The following is a 21,599-nucleotide window of genomic DNA, read 5'->3' as shown; positions in this document are numbered from 1 at the left end:
TGTTGGGGAAATTGGAGATCTGTAGACACTACAATAGTCTAAGCAAGAATTAATGATTATCTCAACCAGAGGTGAATGAGAATGAAAATGAGAGCTCAAATCCATGAGATTGTACCAAGTTGTTGAGGCATAAAATATAACCATCACCTGGATAGGAAGAAAAGGCAAGTCTAAGATTTTTGGACCAGACCATAGAAACTAGAAGAAAGGTAATGCCTTTACCAAAAGTATGACAGTGAGGAGAAATTTTTTAGGAAGATGTGATGATTTGTTCAGATCTGTGTCCAGTGCAATTGAGATAACTAGTGGGACGTTAGTTGCAAATATTTGGGAAATTCAAGTCTGGAGCCTGGAAGAAAATTCAAGAGTATATTTAGAAATATAGATGTCTTCAAAATATTGATAATACACAAGAACATAAGAGGAAGAGAAGAGGTGAAAATAAATAAAGATTCATGAGATGAAAAACAAAACATTACTTTCTCATAATGTGTATTATTCTATCCGAATCATATAATAGTCACAGTTTCAGGATGAATTTCTGTCATCTTAATTGATTTCTCAAAGCCGTATCTCAAAGACGTTAGTATCATTGTTTCACAGTTTATGAAACGGATGCTTAAAGAGGTTAGACATTTGCCCCAAAGCATACAATCTGAAAGCAGAGATATTGGAACACTTGTGCTTGGCTTTAGACTGTAAATCTCATCTTTAATAGTTTATAGTTAACTGAAAGAAGTATAAATATAAAAGCTTTGTATTTGAAATATTAAAGAAAATATGTATATATATATGAATGTATATATATATGTAAATATGTATATATATTATATCCAAGAGTAATGTTCAGGAACTCTATATTTTAATTAAATAATTTAAACATCTCTACTGTTCTCTAAATTACTTCAAATTTTGAATCATCAAAATGAGTTCATTCAGATTTTATAAAGTAAAGGGATGAGTGGATTGATGTGAGAATTATCAGGCAAATATGTAATCAAATTCCCATGTACTCAGTCTTACGATGTAGCACCTGTCAATAGCTGCAGTTTCCAAATTAAACTGGCCAATTGTTTCATTAATGTTACTAAAAATTTAAAGTTTAAAAGCTCCTAGTTGGACAAATGGTGAATTAATTTAAATTTTAAATCAAGAGCATCGCTTTGCTTTTGTATTGTACCATTCTAAAAATCCCAAAGGGTTAAAAACATGATTATACACCTATGTTCAAGATTAATTTGTTTATAAGGACAGCTGTGCCTTCTGATTTGCTTATTTGCATCCTAAGTTTGTGTGTTTACAAAATTTGACTGTTCAACCTGCAGATGCCGTTTTTAATGTTTTGCTTCAAAACTTTTAACCCCTTGAGTTTCTATTTTATTCCATGTCATTTATATATATACATATGCATATATGTGCACATATGCATGTATTTTATAACCTAACATATATATGTATGCATAATATATATAAACTATATATAGAATATGTATATACATAAGCTATAGTATATACAATTCAGTTGGTAGGTGGTCTGTTCCTTAAAATAAAACTGTATTTTTCTCTACCTTTTCCTTGGAGATGGCCTTTCCTTAGTATAGTCTATAGAAGGCTGTTATAAGCCGGTTGCAATAGCAGTATGTGGGCAAGAGGACTGTAAATTCTGTGAATATTATTAGTTTATGAATATTCATTAAATTTGTTTGTATGCAGCAACTCAACTTTGTAAATGGTTGCAGCCAAAAAAAGCTCTAATTAGAGGAATTAATTAGTATTTGGAAAGGTATACAGGGATAAGTGGGCATTTTGAAGAGGTATTTTTTCCTCCTGTTGAGAAAAATACCTTCTAGGGAGCTTGCAATACAATTTGTGTGCATATCAGGTAGAAATAAACTGGAGCGTTTCCAGTTTTAAGGCCGCAAGAGAGCGGAGGTCTGTTGTTCAAGCTAGCACAAGAGATACTTTGTAGATCACAGAATACCTTGGTCTTTTCTTGTTGGAATTCACCATGTTTTAAAAGATGTTGTTACTCACCAACCTTCAAATGCCACATTTAACCCTACTATAAAGTTAAACCCAGTTAAACAAGAATAATCTAACAATGGAAATTATTTTCCATGTCAGAGTGGTGCTTCTTTGCCTCTGTTACCTCCATAATATCCCTGCCACCAGCAACGAAAAAGAAGCAGCTGTTCTGAATATGTACAAACAAAAGAAGCTGTTACTATAGCAACCATAGAACCCTGTGGAAAAGCTCTCCCTTTAACACTAGCCAACCTCTCCTCTTCACCCCTCCTTCCTTTCCTTTCCTGCGCCAGCACAGACTGCCCTTGGACAGAAATGATACTTGGTGATTCGACATGGGGAACCAGAGTAAACACTACAGCCTGCATTCACACTTTCCAAGAGCTGGAAGACTTGCTCCTGGCTAAATCCTATGAAAAGGCTGCAGAACCTGACAACACTTATGAAGCACTTTGTTCCTTGTTTCCCAAACCTTCCTTCATCCTCCTTTAAAAAAATCCTACTGGCCTCTCTCATTCATGACTTGATGAAGTAATGATATTTCTTTTACCTCTCCCTTGTCAGTTTTTCTCTATCCTATATCCATGTTCATGATCCAAATGTGGCATTGCTTAATTAAGTCTGTGAATTTTGCTGATTCCAGAGTTGGTGTTGAATTGGATGGAAGATAGGGCACTTTTGACTTCAGAGGTAAATGGATGATGCTAGATGATCAATGCTGTTGGGTTTTTTCCCTCCATGTGGTAAAACATAAAGGCACAATTTATAAAAAAACCCAGCTTCAGAAAATCTGTCCGAAACGATTACAATTTGAGGCCTTTCTCCAAAGTTGTGTTTTGATTAATCAATAACATATTTCACTTACTTTTTTATGTCCTTTGATAGTCAGCCTTCAATTTACTAATTGCTTGTACTGCCAAATTAGTCTTTAAGTCAATCATTTAGGAACTTCAATTTGTTTTAAGTCAGTAATTTAAAACGTGGAACATATTTTGTTGTAGATACTATCTACTAACTACTCTGCTAACCCAAAACATGGCTGATTATCTTGCTAACACAAATCAATTTATTTCATATTTCTCTTAAATATTTTCTTTGCTTGTGATGAAATTGTTTAATTTCAAAAGCATCACAGGCAGATTAAAATGTTGTAGGATACTATTTGAGTTTTTCAATTTACAGCATAGCACTTTATAAATAGCCTTGTGATTCAACAATAACTTGAATGATGCTTTCTAACTGGGGCTAACCCTGGTAAAATTTGTTCATATTAATTTAAAATCCTGAATTAAAAACTAAGACATGAGTAATTGTCCTATTGGTTATTAAAAGTGTTTTAATACTTTCATTAAAAAGACTATGAAGTATTCACCCATGAATATACAGGTCAATGGGATATGATAAAACTGAGAAAACGGCCCACTTATTTATGCAGTTATAGTATATAATAAAAACAGCCTTCTGTATCTGTGGGAAAAGGGTGAGTTAATTATTAATGATGTGGGTACCATTTTAGCAGAATCTGGGGGAAAAAAACGGATGTATACTTTAAACTTTACATCATAATTAATTCCAAATAGATGAGTTAAATATAAACAATGAAACTCCAATAGCAGTAAAACTATGGGAGAAAGATGATGAGAGCACTGAAAAACCTCTTTCCACCTCTCAAGTTCAGGAAAAATATGTATGATTATATTTGGTGTTGATAAGGATGTGAGGACCAAGCTTTCATTTATTGTTTGTGGAAATGTAAATTGGTAAAATTTCTATGAAGGGAAATTCCGATATAACTTTAAAATTTTCAAATGTATATACTGCTTATTTTTTTATTTTTTTAAATGTGCCATACTCTTTAACTGAGTAAATTCACTTCTAGAAAGGTGTCCTACATGTACAATTAAACATACTAGGAATGACAGGAGTATGTACATGGTTATTCATTGCAGCAAAATATTAGAAATACCATTTATGCCCATGAATATGATATGGGTTAAATAAATTATTTTACATTCATATTATGGGAAAATATGCTGCCATTATGAGTGAGAGATTGAGACAGAGAGAAAGGATGCTCTTCATAAACTCTTTATAAACTTATATGGAATAATCTCAAAGATAAATTGTTAAATTTTTTTAAAGCCAGAAAAGAACAATGTACAGAGCATTCTACTCTTTGTGTAGAAATAAAAATGATGTGTGTTTATGTGTGTGTGTGTGTGTGTGTGTGTAATGTGCTTAGAACATCTTTGGAAGGACACACACACAGAGCACAGATTCACTAGAAGCATCAAATCTTCTCTGGAGAAGTAGCTCAGTTTCTGCATTACAGCTGGGAAAGAGACTTCATTTTATAACTTTTGTGTATGTTGAATTTTTAAGATATTGTCCATATGAAAATCCCTGGACGTAAAATGGTCTGAAAATGATTGCTTTCTAATCTCTGCTGCTCAAATGTTTGGCAGAAAACTGGAAGACAACAGCATAGATGTAAAGAAAAACAACGACTAAAATAAATAGGAATCAAACAAACAGTTCTCCACTAATCAAGCTTTTTTTTTGTTTTGTTGTTGAGGAACTCCTTGATCTTCTGATCACTTCTGGAATTTAGACTTGTCAGAAATTATTGTGACAACAAAGGGGTGCTAGACAGACTTGAAACGTTAACAAAAGGGACTCTATTGCCATGTTTTAGGCCTTCTTTTCACTGATAACTAGGTCTTTCACAAATTCACAAGCCCTTTCTTGTAGTTGGATTTTTGTTTTGTTTGCTTTTGCTTAACCTGTTGTTTCACGTCAAGGCACATGTGCCAAACGTGAGCAACACTGACTAGTGCTGAAATTGAACTTTCCTGATCAATAAGGGGCACAGGTAATTTCAAACCTTCTTTCCTTTGACACACACACACACACACAAAACACACACACACATTTAAAAAGAAAATGAAGTATACAGGAAAGCAAAAACATTAAATGCTTTTTAGTAGTTTTTAGCAGTTAAAGTGGAGGAAGGGAGAAAATAAGTATGAATAGCAGAGCATTTGTTATAAAAGAAAAAAAAAAGTTCTGCAATCCCAGCTACTCAGGAAGCTGAGGCAGGAGGATGGCTTGAGGCTAGGGGTTTGAGACCAGCCTGGGCAACATAGTGAGACCCCATGTCTAAAAATAAATTATGTAAAAATTAAATGGCTTGGTGGGGCATGGTCCCTGACACTTGGGAGGCTGAGGCCGGACGATCATTTGAGCCCAAGAGCACAAGGCTGCTGTGAGCTATGATTGTACCACTGCACTCCAGCAGCCTGGGTAAAAGAGTGAGACCCTATTTCAAAAAGAAAAAAGAAAAGAAAAATATGGAGAATTTTGTCATCAAGGTGAAGTAAAATTCATTCATTTATTGTATTTTGATCATATTCATTCTTCACTATGTATTGAGCCAGCTCCATGAAAGACAGTAATATGACCACTTAAATTTGTAGTTATCACCCCCTCTATTAAATTCAATAAACATTTTTTGTTATCTTTTACAAACACTGCTTGTTAGGAGAACAGTGTGGTGTCAACAAAGTAAGACATATGCGCCTCTAGTCCCTATGAAGAAAACCTTCCAGCACATAGCAAAGGACCTACCTATATTAGAAGCCCCACAGAATTGAAAGAATTGAAACCCATCGAGAAGAGTTGTTGCAGAGAGCGAGATTCAAAGTGTGAACACTCATCCTTGTCAATCAGGGTTCTCATTCTTAAACACAATGTCAGAAGTAAGCTGATGGTTATATTTAATATTTAGGCAAGAAGATATATGTGTATGCATTTTTGGACTTGTACACACACCAGGATTCAATAAAGTATCATCTATTAGTGGAGTTTTGAAATTAACATCTTCATTTCATTTTCCTTTTCCTGCACCCTGCAATCAGGCTTTCTTTTTCTTCCACCTTGTTCCCTGAAGAGTAGGTTTATGTTGAATGTTGGTGTTAGTAGCAGCTTGATCTTCTGTTTTGTGCCTTCTTGTATTCTTTTTCCTCCTTCCTTACCCTTCTCCTGGTTATATCCAATACAATAAAGTCAGTGTAGATATTCATGTCAGCATTGTGACATTTTAATATTTTTAAAATTTGGTTTTATAGCTCTGATGTTTATATGGCTATATATGTCTAACAATTTAAAAATATAACAGCTTTAAAAAATTATGTTGGCTAACCAAAATATGTTGGCTGAGCTCTCTTTGCCTATTTAAAGTAAATTTATTTTGGCTAGAGTAAATGTATGTATGATGCTTCATAACATACTAAAATATCATGAATTTGGGAAAATAAATTTAAAGTTGAAACTGCATCTGCTTAAAGATATTTATGTTTACATTGGACATTTTTACAAATGTCTTTAGCTTTTTAAAAATAACTCATGAATTGATTTTTTAAGGCATCTATATCTAAGCTTACATTGTTTATTCCCTGTCAGTTTTGATCTGGCTTTTGTACTTGCAGTAATCTGTAAAGAGAGTGATTATTTATGCTTGGACATAATTCTACTGGAAAAATAAGTCGATTCTATACATTTTAAAGAGGATTTATGTATCATTTTGCATTTCTAGTAGTTTCTAATAATGACCTAGAACAACATTGCTAGATTACACTAGATTTGATCATCTTTAACAATATTTAGATAATTGGGAAATTATACTGTCTATAAAATATTATGAAGGAGGCTACATGGAGAGAAGGCATATCTCCTTGGAAATGATTTCATTCTTAATACATATATAAAATATGACCACATTGTGCTTTGAATTTTTATGATCATGCTAGCCATAAAATCAAAGCGTGATGGCTTCTTGTAGCTGCTGCTATTTCTCCTTTATAAAATGAAACTTTCAGAGACATCATACTGACTGTTCATTTTCTACTTCCTGATTTGCAGTGCTCTGACATGAGTTTTCCATGAAACCTTAAGGAATCGTACAGTTGCAGTAATATACTATTGGGAAATATTTACCTATTTTTACGTGAAATATATAAGCAAGAGAAAAGCCAAATATTTGGAAAGAAAGAAATACTAAAGAGGAACTTTAAAAACATTGCCTACTGATGTAAAATCTTTCCTTAGGACAGAGGAAAAAAAACCCTCACAAACACACATTTCACACACATAGACTCCTGTAGCATCTTTATTAAATTCCTCACATCAATTTGTTATGGTATTTGTCACATTGTTTACACAAAGGCAAAATAGCTAAATTTTTTAATCTCTGGAGACTACTATAGTAGTTGACACATAGTAGGCAGCAAATGAAAGAACCAATAAGCATAAGTAGTAAAAAAAAAAAAGCAAAACACACACACACACACACACACACACACACACACACACACACACACACACACACACACTGCAAATGCCTTCCTTCCAGATTAATTTTCTACTAGGTATTCCACCCAACTAAGACAGCATTACTAGCCCTCTAACTTCCCCTGGTCATTCATTTCTCTTAACACAATTCCTATACCCCATTTCTCTCCCTGCAATTTGGTTGAATGTTTACTCTCTATGGATGCATCAAGCTCTGGCCATCCTATTTTCTAACAATTTTGGAACTTTACGAATCCTTTTAAGAATCAGCATGGTGACAGAAACTAGAAAGAAGCACACTGTGTAACTTGCAGTGAGTAATTGGCAGTTTCAGATAGTGAAAGTCAACTGTGTGTGGGTGCTATTTGCAATTAACAAACTATATCTACTTGGTATATCGTTAAGTGGAAAGCAAATAGCATAGTAATAACTGATAAAAATGGATATAGATACAGGACTTTTGGGTTCAAAACTCATCAATTGAATGATTTTAAAAATGTTTCAATAATATTTGTAGTGTTTACTGAGTACTCAGAATGGTGCTTAATGAATCATGGCTCCTGTCTTAAAGGAGCATACATTCATTTATGAAACTAAATTTGTACAGTTGAGACAAAGTTATAGAAATTTCAAGAAATTAGTCAGTTGGATGGAATCTTAGGGCATGATTCCTGAAATTCTTATAGTAAAGTGGACAAAAATTAGAAGAGAGAATCATAGTAGCAGTGATGGATCTCATTATCTCTGTTCTATCCATTGTATTATAAAATACTTTCAAGATGACATGATGAATGTGTTATTTTACTGGCTGAAGGTTCTTCCTCTTCAATTTTAAAGAACTGCTTAAATAATTGTTCCTTAATTTCATAGAATATATTGATTGCTTATTCTAGATAAAACACAGATTAAGACTCATACCTCCCATGTTTACCTATACCTTTACAGTTTCCTAAGCATATTTACATTATTTATATAACTTTATGTCTCATGACAATTTTATAAGGTGGGCAGACAGGAGTTATTATAATTATCATGTAAAAATGAATATGAGGCATATACTGACACTATGACTAAAATCCAATTTTTATGGCTCTTCCAAACATTCTTCAGATTCTCCCATTAAGCAGCTCAGACTTTCAAAACACAAACACCTGAGACATATAGACTGAGTTCTAAATGAGTGAAGTGTACAATGCTGCTAGTGTTGAGAGGAACACCCCCAGTCACCGGCTAAAGTTTGTGCCACAGGGTGGTCTTTATCAATTTCACATCTGGTAATTATATCAGAATGGATCTAAAACCCATAGTCTTTCTTCCCACTGCTCCCAAAAGCATAATTCTTCTCTCCACATCTCCTTCATTCACCCTCCCTGTCCCCAGTGTTAGTCTCTCTTTCCTTCCAACAAGATCTTTCATTAGCTCAAGTTATTTGCTGACAAGATGTTATAACAAAAGCCTATATATATATATATACACACACACACACATATGTATATATACATATATATGTTATTTCTTGATCCCTTTGAAATAAATTCTACATTGTGTAGAAAAAAAAACAAACAAAAAAGTCATGAAAAAGGAAAGAAGATCTCTAGTCAGGGAAAATAAAATGAGTAGTTGGAGAAAAGCAGTGGAGAGAAAGATAAGATCTAAAGAAAAGAGAGGGAAGCAGAAAGAAAGGGAGCCTTTGTATTCTTGAGAGGCAAAGAGAGCAACACTGAATGTTGGCTTCTCAATTCCTCTGCCCATTCCTGAGGGACTCACCTTTACTATCTTTCCCTTCTTTGGAGATTCAGCAACTCAACTCAAATTACATTAAGGGAGAAAAAAGTTGAGACTTATTAGGAGAATGGGAAATATCAGAATTAAAGGAATGTTTAACAGTCAAACTCTAGGAAGGGGAGAGGTTCTGGCACAGCTGAGAAGCAGCTGGATCTATAGACTCAAATACCACCATCCACTCTTATCGAATCCCTCATCTGTGCTTCTCTTTGTATGATGCACCGCACACTCAGGCAGATTTCTTTCCACTGTTAGAAAGTGATAGGTAAACATTGACAGATTAAAATTAGACTGCCTGACTTAGATAAGAGCACTATGACTTAGTTGCACTAAGGCTTGGACATCGACTCTAACCTACAGTTTCCTCACCTGTAATATGTGGTGTATAATGATAGAGCTGCTGTTAAATGTTCAAAGTGCTTAGTAGAATGTCTGAACTTAATAAATGTGAATGTTGTTGCTGTAATCGAATCAGATATTTTGACTTTGGGGAACATTTTTTCATAGTGCTGTCACCAGACAGAGACCCTCTTTCTTTAGTTACAGTTTGAAAACAACTTGAACAACTTGAGAAAGCCTCTGATAATCTCATCATATGTTTGGGTTGTAAGGACACAGGGACGTTGAAACTCCAAGCTTGAAGTCAGAAGAAGAAAGATATTTCCAGAGGAAAAGGTGGAAATGTTGCTAAGCCAACCAAGCAATAGATACTCACCATAGATATCAGCAAAATCTATTCAATGCCTACAGTAGAACTCCCTCACTTAAGCTTGCTTGAGTAGCTTTCTAATCAATTCCTTGATATAGACAGGGATATAAATGTAGGGGGAAATGTAGATGAAGCAAAAGTGTTAAAATTCAATATGTGTCATATGACCAGAAGAGAATTGTGTTACTAGTTTTTACAGAATTATAAAAACAAGCTAATTTTTGCTGTAATGTATCCACCTGACTCTTAGGTAGAATATTTTTAAAAGGCATTCATAAACTTAGAAATCACAGCCAAGCAACTAGAATGATAGAGCAATTGTAATTAGTTGCTATTCTACACGTAAATTATGTATTGTTCATAAGTGAAAGAATAATACCTTGTGCGGATCTTTCTAAGGAAGTTTTGTTAGAATGCATTATCTAGAGAAATCTTACATGTGCTGTTCAAAAGACCATATTTAGGTATTCAATAAAGCATATATTTTAGAGGGAAAATCCTTTTAGAGCAGATGCTGCAATGAAATAAAATATTGAAGCCAAGCTTATTTGTATGCACACCAACACTAAACATTTCTGGTGTAATTAGGTTAAGGACAAGTGATTCACTACTTTTGATCGCATTAAGAATACTAGTATATGGCTCAGAAGATATTATTTAGAGGAGTAATGAGAAGGGGACCATTAATGTTACTTCACTCAAAATAAAAATTTATAGTATTTTGGACTTTTAACGGTGACTAAGTGATTATTCTCTTAAAACCTACAAGGCATAGACATTAAGGGGATGCAGAATTATTGCATGGGTCCCCTAAATTTACAGGAGAAATAAGCATGTGTGAAGATTGAATAAATAACATGTCTTGCACACATGGTGATTTTTTTCAAATACAAGGAGAAGTTTATTGAGATTTATAAAAATGTAAATTAATTTAAAATATTTTCTGAATGATGGTTTGTGACAACTAATTTCCTGTTTAACCAATGTATGTCAGAGCAAAGTATTGTTTTTCTACTTGAGACTTTTTTTAGAAAATTATGCAAGGTGGTTACTAAACTAGAAAATGTTTGAATCCCCTGCGTTAGATTTCCACTGAACATGTCACGTCTCAAACTATGTCAAAGTGTTTTTGAAGATAAATAAGTATTCTAGCTAGCTATCATAAGCTACACAAATTCATAGCATTAAGAAATTATGTGCCACATGACCGTACACTTGGTTAACATAGTGAAAATACTAAGGCTTTTCCACTTAAGTGACGTTATTATCTTTCATTTTCAGTACACACTCTGTGCAAAGTTATTACATATTCTTCAGGACTTTGTATCTTTTGAATGTTTTAATAAATGGGACTCTGAAGGCAATTTTTGGCAATTTTTGCGAAGTTGAGAACAATTAGTGGAAGCAAATACACATTCTCATCTAGAAAGTAATTATTTATCAATTTTTGACATTTACATTGTTTCAAAATTCTCTCATTTTAAAAATTCCAAAAGCTTTTGTTCTCTGGATATTTTTTCTTTTTCTTCTCTTTCCTCTCTTCCTCTGTTCTTTCTTTTTTCCTTCCTTCCTTCCTGCCTGCCTGTTGTCATGTTCTTCCTTCTTTCCCTCCCTCCCTCTCTCCTTCATTTGGTCCTCAATCTAATCACACCTAGCTTGCAACTTATTTCCAATCAACATCAGTGATAGATCTAAGAGCAATCATTGTGACATGCCCTTACTATTCTTGAGTTGTAGAGACCCCAGGACTTACATTGTTCAAGAAATTGGGCTGAGAAACCTTGACAGGGTTAATCCATTGTGATCACCACTGAAAATGTACCGTGATTTGTCCTAGGGATCTACTTGAAAGATGACCTTTCTGCTGTCAAGTTTACTCCCTCAGTGCTGGGCTGAGCTATTCTCCCCAGACTCCAATGATACCATGCAGCTATTAGTCCCTAGGCCAGGTACAACTTCCCAGGACCTGTGTGAGGTAAGGTTGTAGGTCTCCACCATTAACAGAGGACAATCCAATTTACTTCTCTGACTTGGGCCTCTTACCTTTCAATCCAGAAGTCCCAAGGTCTCTAGACTACTCTTTATGTAGAGTACGGTTAAATATTCCCTTCACAGATCTACATTTTTATAAACAAAAAATTGTTACTCCTGGAGGTAAAAGAAACCCAGGCCCAATCTTTAGCTACCCATCTGGGAAAGAGTGGCAAGTACCTCTCCTTCTTTCATGAGGAGTCAAAAATTTCTCAGGTCATTCTTTAACAAGCAATTTTCATTAGATCAACAAATTACACTATATTTGAATATTATTTATGTCATCCTTTGTTTCCTCAAATAATAATTGATTTTTCCTTCATATTTCCTTGGCCTCAAAATGTGAACCCTTAAATGTTCTCCTGTGCATAGCAAATCATGAGACTTCAAACCTTAGCTAAAAGGCAGTAAAGTTGTTATTGCTTATTTGCTTTTAATTTTTATTGAAACTTGTGTAAATTGACTCACACTTTAAGTAGACAAGGCAAACCTATAAGAGAATTCAATTGTAAAGCCTTTGGTATAGGAAATAATTTCTATGGAATGTAATGCTTTATCAGATTTGCTCGATTATATACTGGTTTCTAAAAACAATACAACTATGGGTATATACAAATACATGTATATATACATGTATATGTAGATACGTAAATGTAGATACTTATACACATATATATGTATATGTAGCCACATATATACATATATGTACGTTTATATATACCCATAGTTATTTATATACATATAAACAATATATGTGTGTGTATATATATGTGTGTGTACATATAAACAATATATGTGTGTATGTATACATACAAACTTTAAGTTACTTTTTAAAGCGAGAGTTTCTTCAACATTTTTGGATTGCTGTTTATACAAAAAATAAATGGTGTCTCAGTTTGACTAAAGAATATAACCTCCAATAACGATATAGCCTGGCTGCTTATACTGGGTCCTGCACAATGTTTATATCTGCCCAGGATCTCAGGGAACTCTCATCCCCTCCAGAGAACCTTCCCTGACTTTCCTCTCAGTTCAAGGTCTAGGTCTCATCTTTTTCCTAGAACACACTAATTAAACACATCCACTTTTGCTTCAACATATATTTACTCAGCTCTTGCTATGTTTTAGCGACAACAGATCCCATGGAAACAACAGAGAAGAAATAAGTTGTTTTTACTTTTCTCCCGGTAACCAGTGTTAGAACATATCTGCATATAAAATCTCCTTTAAGAGTTGATATAAACCTACTATTGCTCATAGTACTCACTCCAGCTTTGGTTCTGCCCGAGTACAGTGAGCTTATTGAGAATAAGGAATATATCTCAGTTGTGCATGGTAGTAACTCATATGAATTGGATGGCTGTGCATATGAAAATATGGCACTCAATGGCAGTTTTTATTGAAAAAACTAGATAACTTGACCATAATTGTCCCAAGAAACAAGACATTCATCTGCAATTTACTTGCACTCAATAAGCATGCCCTAGTTATTGTCTTGTGAGAAATCCAAGGTCTGATATGATGTACTCCCAGGATAGAGGGGTAAATTTTTTTTTCATGTCATTCTCTATAGCATGATTATGAACCTGAAGAAATAAGTATCTGTGCATGGCAGTTCCTTTACCTAGAAATCTTGGTAACTGAGATATCTTTGTGGTCAAATGTTTCTAAAGATATATACATTTTTTTGTGGGGATTACAGGGAGAAATGGCTAACCTTATAAACATTCTTGGGAGATTTTGTTTTGTTTTGTATTTCTCACCAGATTTGAATTTTAGCAAAAGAAGCTATATTATTTCATCAGGAATCTGATTAAGACTGAAAATTTGAAAAGGGAAAAATTCATTAAATAGACTAATGGAGGAATCTGAAGGGTAGTCAGTAAAAGCAGCTGCTTTTTCAATACATGTTGGGAGATTTGTCTGGGAGCCTTTCTTCCAAATGATACTATTTCAATCATGCCTAACATTTAAATCTCTAAACACTGATATTCCCATTTTAATTTTAGCTGGCACCAGAAGGAAATGGCAAAACAGCAGATGATTACCTCAGTACTTTATTCCACATTTTTTAACAGCTTTACAGAGTCAAATAAAAAATAATAATCTAAAAATGAAAAATGCACAACTAAAATTAAACATAGAAAAAATATTTTTAAACCAAGAGATTCTTTTTCCTTGTAACCTCCCAAATGGTGGAAAGTAAATTTCACAGTGAAATGTACACAGGACTTAATTTTACCACGGTTATATTATATTTTGATGACTAACTTAGGCTTTAAAAAATTGATATTGATTCAGGCCCTATTAACTTAAATTTTGTGATTATTTAGCTAAAGGATTAATTGATGTTTGTTTTTGAATTTGTGTCATCTAAAAGCAAATCTCACATTAGAAACACCCTGTGTATAAGCTAAATTGTCCTTTAAAGCGAATCTTCTAAATCTTTTAATTTAGTTTAATTAGCAATTTCAGGGCCAGGCACAGTGGCTCACACCTAGCCACTTTGGGAGGCCAACGCAAGAGGATGGCTTGAGCCCAGGAGCTTTAGACTAGCTTGGGCAACATAGACCTCATCTTTCTAAAAAATAAACAAAAATTAACCAGGCATGGTGGCAGGTCCCTGTAGTCCCAGATATTCAGGAAGCTGAGGTGGAAGGATCCCCTGAGCCTGAGAGTTCAAGGCTGCAGTGAGCTGAATGTGCCACTGCACTGCAACCTGGGTGACAGAGTGAGATTCTGTCTCAAAAGTAGAAATAAAAACAAGTTTAAATGGAAGCAAAAGAGTTGAAATTTTCCTCAGATGTAATATAAAATAATTGGGAGAAGTGTCACATCAACAGCATTAATGAAAAGTCTAATATATGGCAGAATTTGTCCTAGGTCCTGGGTATAGCAGCCATTCCAGTCGTAGAGTTTACATTCAAACCTATGACCTTAACTAGAATTGGAACACTGGTACATCATTCAACCTCTTTTGGTTGTTTCTATAAGTAAAATTGACCTCTGGTTTAGCTCATACTATTAAAATATTGATTTACTTTGAATGAAAGATTTATACAATTATATCAGTCTCTTGATGTTTACTGAATAATAAAACTCGTATGTCTTTTTATATTTATTTTATAACTCACTTATGATGAAGTTATGAAAACTCAAAAACAGAATTTTTGTCAACATAATTAGAGTAGAACCCTTGAAATGTGAAGCATTAAATTAAAAATATCACTTGTTTCTATTTCTCTTAACTTAGTGTTTTGATAATACTAAGATCTTAATATACCTAATTCAACCACAATAAAGCAGATATAAATAAGACTATCACTCTGGTTGAGTATACACCACTTCTAGATTTCTTCCTCATTTTAATTTAGATGTACCAAGTATATGCCAATGATTTTTTTTCCAAAATATATGTTGACTACAGCTCATAGTTAGTATTTCATGTCATAACATACATAATATGGTAAATGTTTTCATAATTCAATAATTAAATAATAGTATCTGTCTAAATATGTCTGTATTGGATTGAAATTGTTATCATACTTTAAAGTAGGTATACTGTACTTCCTTCAACTTGTTTTGCTAAGAGCTATTCAATGTGAACATCTTTAAAATAAAGTCCATGATCACACAGTGTCACACAAGGATTCTAACTAAACACTCCTGAGTGAAACATGTGGGTAAACAAACTACATTAAATAAAGAAAATTGGTAAACTTTTAGATTTTGTTTTGTTTTGTTTTGTTTTTGAGACGGAGTCTTGCTCTGTTGCCCAGTCTGGAGTGCAATGACATGATCTCAGCTCACCACAACCTCTGCCACCTGGGTTCAAGTGATTTTCCTGCCTCAACCTCCCAAGTAGCTAGGATTACAGGTGCCCACCACCAAACCTGGCTAATTTTTTTTGTATTTTTAGTAGAGATGGAGTTTCTCCATATTGGTCAGGCTGGTCTAGATCTCCTTGACCTCAGGTAATCCACCTGCCTTGGCCTCCCAAAGTGCTAGGATTATAGGCATGAGCCACTGTGCCTGGCCTTTTTTTTTTATGTAATAAGTACATATTTTAACATCAACCATATAGAAAAGATCCTCCGTTCTAAAGAAATAAAATAAATTCTTTTGGAAAAAGTGTTAATTTTTGTTGCTGTTGTTCTAGAGAAAAAAGTGTCAGAGAATCTTAAAGAGGAAAAATGCTATAAAGTAAGAAGCTTTGTATTTCTGGGAAGAGTGTTATTGTGGCACTTATTAGATTCACGACAGAATAGTTGATTCCAGCCCAATGTAGACTTAGTGACAGGAAATTCATGTATTTATTTTAGACCAAAATTAATTCCTCGCAAGGTGACTCTTGTTCTAAGCACTCCACAAGAGCTGCTTTCTCAACAGTCTCCAAAAGTTTGCTAAGTCCTAAATACAGTGGTTTCTTCATAATTCATTTTTTCTTTGCATTTTATTGCTTTGGATTTAAGGACATTACTTCCTGCTGGTTTTACTTTTCTCCATCTCCTTTTCTAGCTGATTTTTAAAACCCATCTCTTAAATCTCATACAGTCTTAAAAGTCAATGTAAGTTCCCCAAGTTTCTTTTCCTGGACTTGCTCCTATGGTCTTGTTTCAACAATTGCATTTTTTTTCCTGTAATTTATAAATGTACAGATCCAACCCTGGTTTTTTACCTGCTACCTGGATGTCTCCACATTGAAATCCTACTAATACCTCAGTCTCTCTTCCCGTTGACAACTGCACTAATTATTTTAACTATTTTCTTTCAAATCTTTTGCTGGCTCATTCATTAATTTAATTTTTGCTAGAAATCTTAATTTTCTTTTTACAATTTTTATACCCTCCCTATCCCTTGTTATAAAAGTAATTGCCAAAGTTGTCAATTCACTCTCTGTGATGTCTTTCTTTTTCGTTCTTTTTCCATTTTTCCTTTTCTCATTTCTACTACTCTTGTATAGTTTCAGACTGCTGCCTCTTGATCTATTGCAGTAATCTCCTTTCTCCCCTCTCTGTTTTCAGTTTATTCCTTCTCAAATTCACCCTTTGTTATTATGAAAGTCATTGTGTTGGTTTGGCATTATGCACTCTGGGAAATAAAAGGCTATTTCTAAGGATATTATAGTGGAAGTAACAAATATCATCATCATTTAATAAATAAACTATATTATTCTCTTGTATTTGGATAGTGTTTTATCTTGTTCAAAATGCTTTTATATTCATAATTCATATACATTATTGTAAATATTAAAATATTGTTGTTTATTATAATATTTAATCAAGCTTAAAATGGGAAAATATAAATGATCAACTTATAAACCATGTGGGCTACTAATCTGCAAATAGGTCCTTTACAACTTGACTACATATCAATTATGAGTTTTTAAGAGAAAGAGAAAGCAAAAAGAGAAATTAAACAGGAAAGGGAAATGATTCTTGAACCCAAGTCATTCATCTGGGAAATCTTACAGCAAAGAAGGGTGAGCAGCTTGTTCCAACCTAATCTAAAAACTATAAAATGAAATAATCCCATCTGTGGCAACTCCTCTAGGATCCCAACCCAGAGATTACAGAATTAAAGTTTTTAGTTCCAACAGAACTGACTCCAACTAACATAAACAACAAATTATTGAAAAAAAATATGGGGCATTCTCCAACCTGAGTTGTTGGATTCACTTTAGCACCACCATTAGGATGGAATAGAACACCCAGAGTTTTCAGCCTCTTTGCCATCTGCTCAGAATTTTTTCTCATGATTCAGATTCCAGGGAGCGGGCATCTGAATGGCCTGGTTTAAGTCCTAATTCGTAATCTATCTCATAAGCTTCTGTGAAATTATAAGGTACATTTTAAATATATAAAATAATTATGACAAAATTGTGTATGTGTCCATTTCTGTAGGAGATTGAAATTATATGTGAGTATCTTCCACATCAAACTAGGCCAAATTAAACAAGCAAAAAAATAGTGTGAGGAATATTTGGGATGACACAAGATAATAAATATCAAAACTACCCCAGCAAATGTTATCCATTCTCACGATGAGCAAACAAGTAAGAAAGAAACAAAGACAGGGCCAAATTATAAGCAATTTTAAAATTTAGGGTTTCCTCTTAATTTTTAAATTATTTTTGATGAAGTCCAAATATTTTCTTTAGGAATCAAACTAGGATTGATTATTATTAGTCAGGGGTTTCTTTTCTTTTCTCTTTTCTCTTTTCTTTTCTTTCTTTTCTCTTTCTTTTCCTTTCTTTTCTTTTCTTTTTTTTCTTTTCTTTTCTTCTCGAGATGGAGTCTTGCTCTTTTGCCCAGGCTGGAGTGCAATGGCGCGATCTCGGCTCACTGCAACCTCTGCCTCCTGGGTTCAAGTGATTCTCCTTGTCTCAGCCTCCGGAATAGCTGGGATTACAAGGCACACACCATCACATCCGGCTAATTTTTGTCATTTTAGTAGAGATGGGGTTTCACCATGTTGTCCAGGCTGGTCTTGAACTCCTGACCTCAAGTGATCTGCCTGCCTTGGCCTCCCAAAGTGCTAGGATTACAGACTTGAGCCACTGCACCTGGCAGGGGTTCTTAATCTTCTGTTGTGCCGTGTGTGTGCCTCTTTGACCATTCTGGTGAAGGCTTTCAAGCCAAACTTAGAGTAAATTTTTAAATCCGAAAAATATAATTCATAGGAAATGAATTGATTTAATTAAATAATTAGTTAAATGATTTTCAAAATATGATATTAAGTTTATGACACATAAATAAGTTTGCTTCTTCAATAACACATTAAATAAGAAAATCTAAGGTAATGATTTCAAAGAAATGACAAGTATCAATAATAGTTTGGGATATCTACAACATTGTAGTTGATATAAAGCTATGTTTATTTTCTACTGGCAACAAAGTTGTAGAAATTTTTAATGTCCTTCAGCTAAAAATTTTTTCCTTCCAAATTAATGGACCCACTGAACCACAGTTAAGTCTCTGACCTAGGCTAATTTCAAAGTATGACCCTGTCTGAACATAGAAAAAGTATTTAGATGACTTCTGCTTATTTTATCCTTATGTTTTCACCTGAAAAGTTACTTTTATTTAAACATTGATGAGAAAATCATTAGACAAAAATAAGGAAGTCATTAACTGCCTTGTATTTTTAAAAAATGCAAGCTACATAGTGGAAAACAAGCAAATACTTGAGAAAACAAACAAATTATTTTTTCTTGAAAATCACTAGAAATTTTATTCTAGTGTTAAAAATGTTATTTTTTTCTTTCTGCTGGAAAATTCAGTGAGTTATAGGGGTATATTCTTGTTAACATTTTTGAGATATATTTTATATCATGAATTATTTGTACAATCAACCTTCATCTTAGGCAAATATAACATCAGTTATATTTAGAATAATGTTTAGTTAGAATATAAAATGGTTTTGTATTCATAATTCATATACATTATAGTAAATATTAAAATATTGTTATTTATTATAATATTTAATCAAACTTAAAATGGGAAAATATAAATGATCAACTTATAAACCATGTGGGCTACAAATCTGCAAATAGGTCCTTTACGACTTGCCTACATATCAATTATGAGTTTTTAAGATGAAGAGAAAGCAATTTGTAAAAAATTCTTTTTAACATTTTTGAGATAATATTTTATATCATGAATTATTTGTACAATCAACCTTCATCTTAGGCAAATATAACATCAGTTATATTTAGAATAATGTTCAGTTAGAATAATGTTTACTGTGATGTACAAAATACAAATTATGGCAAAAAGGTGACAGTAGGAGAAAAGCTAGTGTGGAATTTAATATAAGCAGAAAAAGGTAAATTAGTAAATTACTTCTCTAATTTATTGTATTTACCCTTTTTATACAACATTCTCCTAGTAGAACAATATATAATAATATAGTACTTTGGTGAAAAATAACTTTGCTTTATAAAGCACAGCCTGAATTTCTACTTTTATTTTAATCCATTCTTGGAAAAACATGAATAACTTCCTCTTAAGGGAAAGGTTAAATATAATGTTATGTGAGATAAGAAACCCAAGACATCCAGAAATCTGATGAGCCTAAGTATCACACCAATGGACTCCTATGCTGTGACCACGCTATGCTTGTTAAGAGTGCTGGGGGAAGAATCATGCTCAGGAAATAGTCGGTTGTTGTTGTCTTGTTTTTTTTAACTTGGCCTAGAAGTTGAATATAAGGGAACTAGTCTTGGCAAATTCAGAGGGGGAAAAAAAGCCAGTTAAATTTTAAAACTGGAGAATTGAAAATATGTATTTATTATAATATGAAAAATGAAGAACAGATATTTAGTGAGGTTTCTTCAGATTTACTGTATTTTCCATATAAATATTGAGAGGCATAACTTTCTTCCCCCTTGTTCCCACATGTGAGAATTTGAACAAAAATAATTCCAAGGTGAGACATTCTTCCATGCACCCAAAAAACCTGAGTCAAACACAATTTAAATACTTTTGAAAATTAAATAAATCAAACTGTCTTACAATGTTAAACGTATCTATTAACTTACGCTTTAACTTTTATAAATGGCTTAATGTAATTCTTATACCTCTGTAAATTATCTCTATAATAGGTGTATCATGTAAGTTCATTAATTAAATATAACCTTAACTTGGAAAATGTTTTATAATTTATATTAATTCTTTTGCACACACTTTATGGGTTATGTTAATTATCTGACTCCTAAAACCATTTTATTCATTTTAACATGAAGCTGATGCAGTTCTAAAATCATGTTATTCTTTAAGTCTATCCAGAATTGCTAAGTCTTTTATTTCTTTTACTATACAGTATATGCTAAAATTTATCCAGTTTTTTTTTTTTTTTTTAATTTTTGCTCCCATGATTTTTTTCTTCTCTGTGAGGTTAAAAGTTAAGTTCCAGGGCCTTCTCTGTGCTTTCTGTCTCCCTTCAGGGCACAGCAAAGCTGTTGTTGACTTTGTAACTCATTAATCCATTGCTACCTTCTTGATAGGCACCACCTTGAAGCTAATGCCGATGTATGTTCTGTGGACTCCTTGGCTGTGCAAAGGCTGATTTTCTGTCACTAATGATTTTAAAGTTTTCATCCTTATCTCCTCCATGTTAATGTGTTGAATCCAGAGTTGTCATTCCTTTTAATTAATCTGATTAACCTTCCTAGGCTATCTAAGTCCCCAGTGTAAGTTTTATGTTTGAAATCAGAGAAGCCCCACTTTCCAGGTCTTTTCAGGTTGTTAGTAGAATAAAATTAAGTTTACTCATTAAAAAGATTTACCTATTCCTATTATAGAATTTATTTCTTTTTACCTTCATGCTTTACCCAACTCTCAGCAGGAATGTTCTTTTCCTTTCATTCAATTCTTATTATCATCTTTAAATTTTAATCATTTCTATGCTATGCATTCTTTTAAAACCCATAGAGACGTGCTATACTCTATGAATTTGCCCTTGAGATATATTGCTTTTGGTATTATCTGTCATGTATTTCCTGCCCAACTATAATTCAAGTGTCTTGGAGATTGACTAACTTGAGGATTGGCTGACTCCTTCAATCTTTGGTCAAACGTCAGCTACTTAACATAATTTACAATTTAAAATTATTTGTTAACCCCTCCCCCAACACTTGTCATTGCCACATTCCTGAACCCCTTAGTCTGCTGAATGTTTTACACATTACTTCCATAAC

The 21,599-nt window shown here is 33.4% G+C and overlaps 1 protein-coding gene and 1 long non-coding RNA gene across 12 annotated transcripts in view; one reads left to right on the top strand and one right to left on the bottom strand.

Annotated features, from left to right (window-relative positions):
• The window catches only part of LOC101144043 (uncharacterized), a 29,076-nt gene extending 26,874 nt beyond the window's left edge, over nucleotides 1-2,202 (bottom strand). For 3 of the 8 annotated variants that reach the window (XR_008677335.2, XR_008677338.2, XR_010129598.1), the window contains exon 1: nucleotides 1,982-2,135. This is a non-coding gene — a long non-coding RNA (uncharacterized lncRNA). The other 5 variants (XR_008677337.2, XR_174014.4, XR_002004981.4 and 2 more) reach the window with 5 other exon arrangements.
• The window catches only part of KCNH7 (potassium voltage-gated channel subfamily H member 7), a 476,848-nt gene that overhangs the window by 67,365 nt on the left and 387,884 nt on the right, over nucleotides 1-21,599 (top strand). The gene's annotated exons all lie outside the window — the stretch shown is intronic.

This window comes from Gorilla gorilla, chromosome 11 (genome assembly GCF_029281585.2).
Source record: "Gorilla gorilla gorilla isolate KB3781 chromosome 11, NHGRI_mGorGor1-v2.1_pri, whole genome shotgun sequence".
In the NCBI taxonomy this organism is placed as follows: Eukaryota; Metazoa; Chordata; class Mammalia; order Primates; family Hominidae; genus Gorilla; species Gorilla gorilla.
The sequence above is the reverse complement of the archived record's forward strand: the minus strand, read 5'-3'. Positions and strand labels throughout refer to the sequence as shown.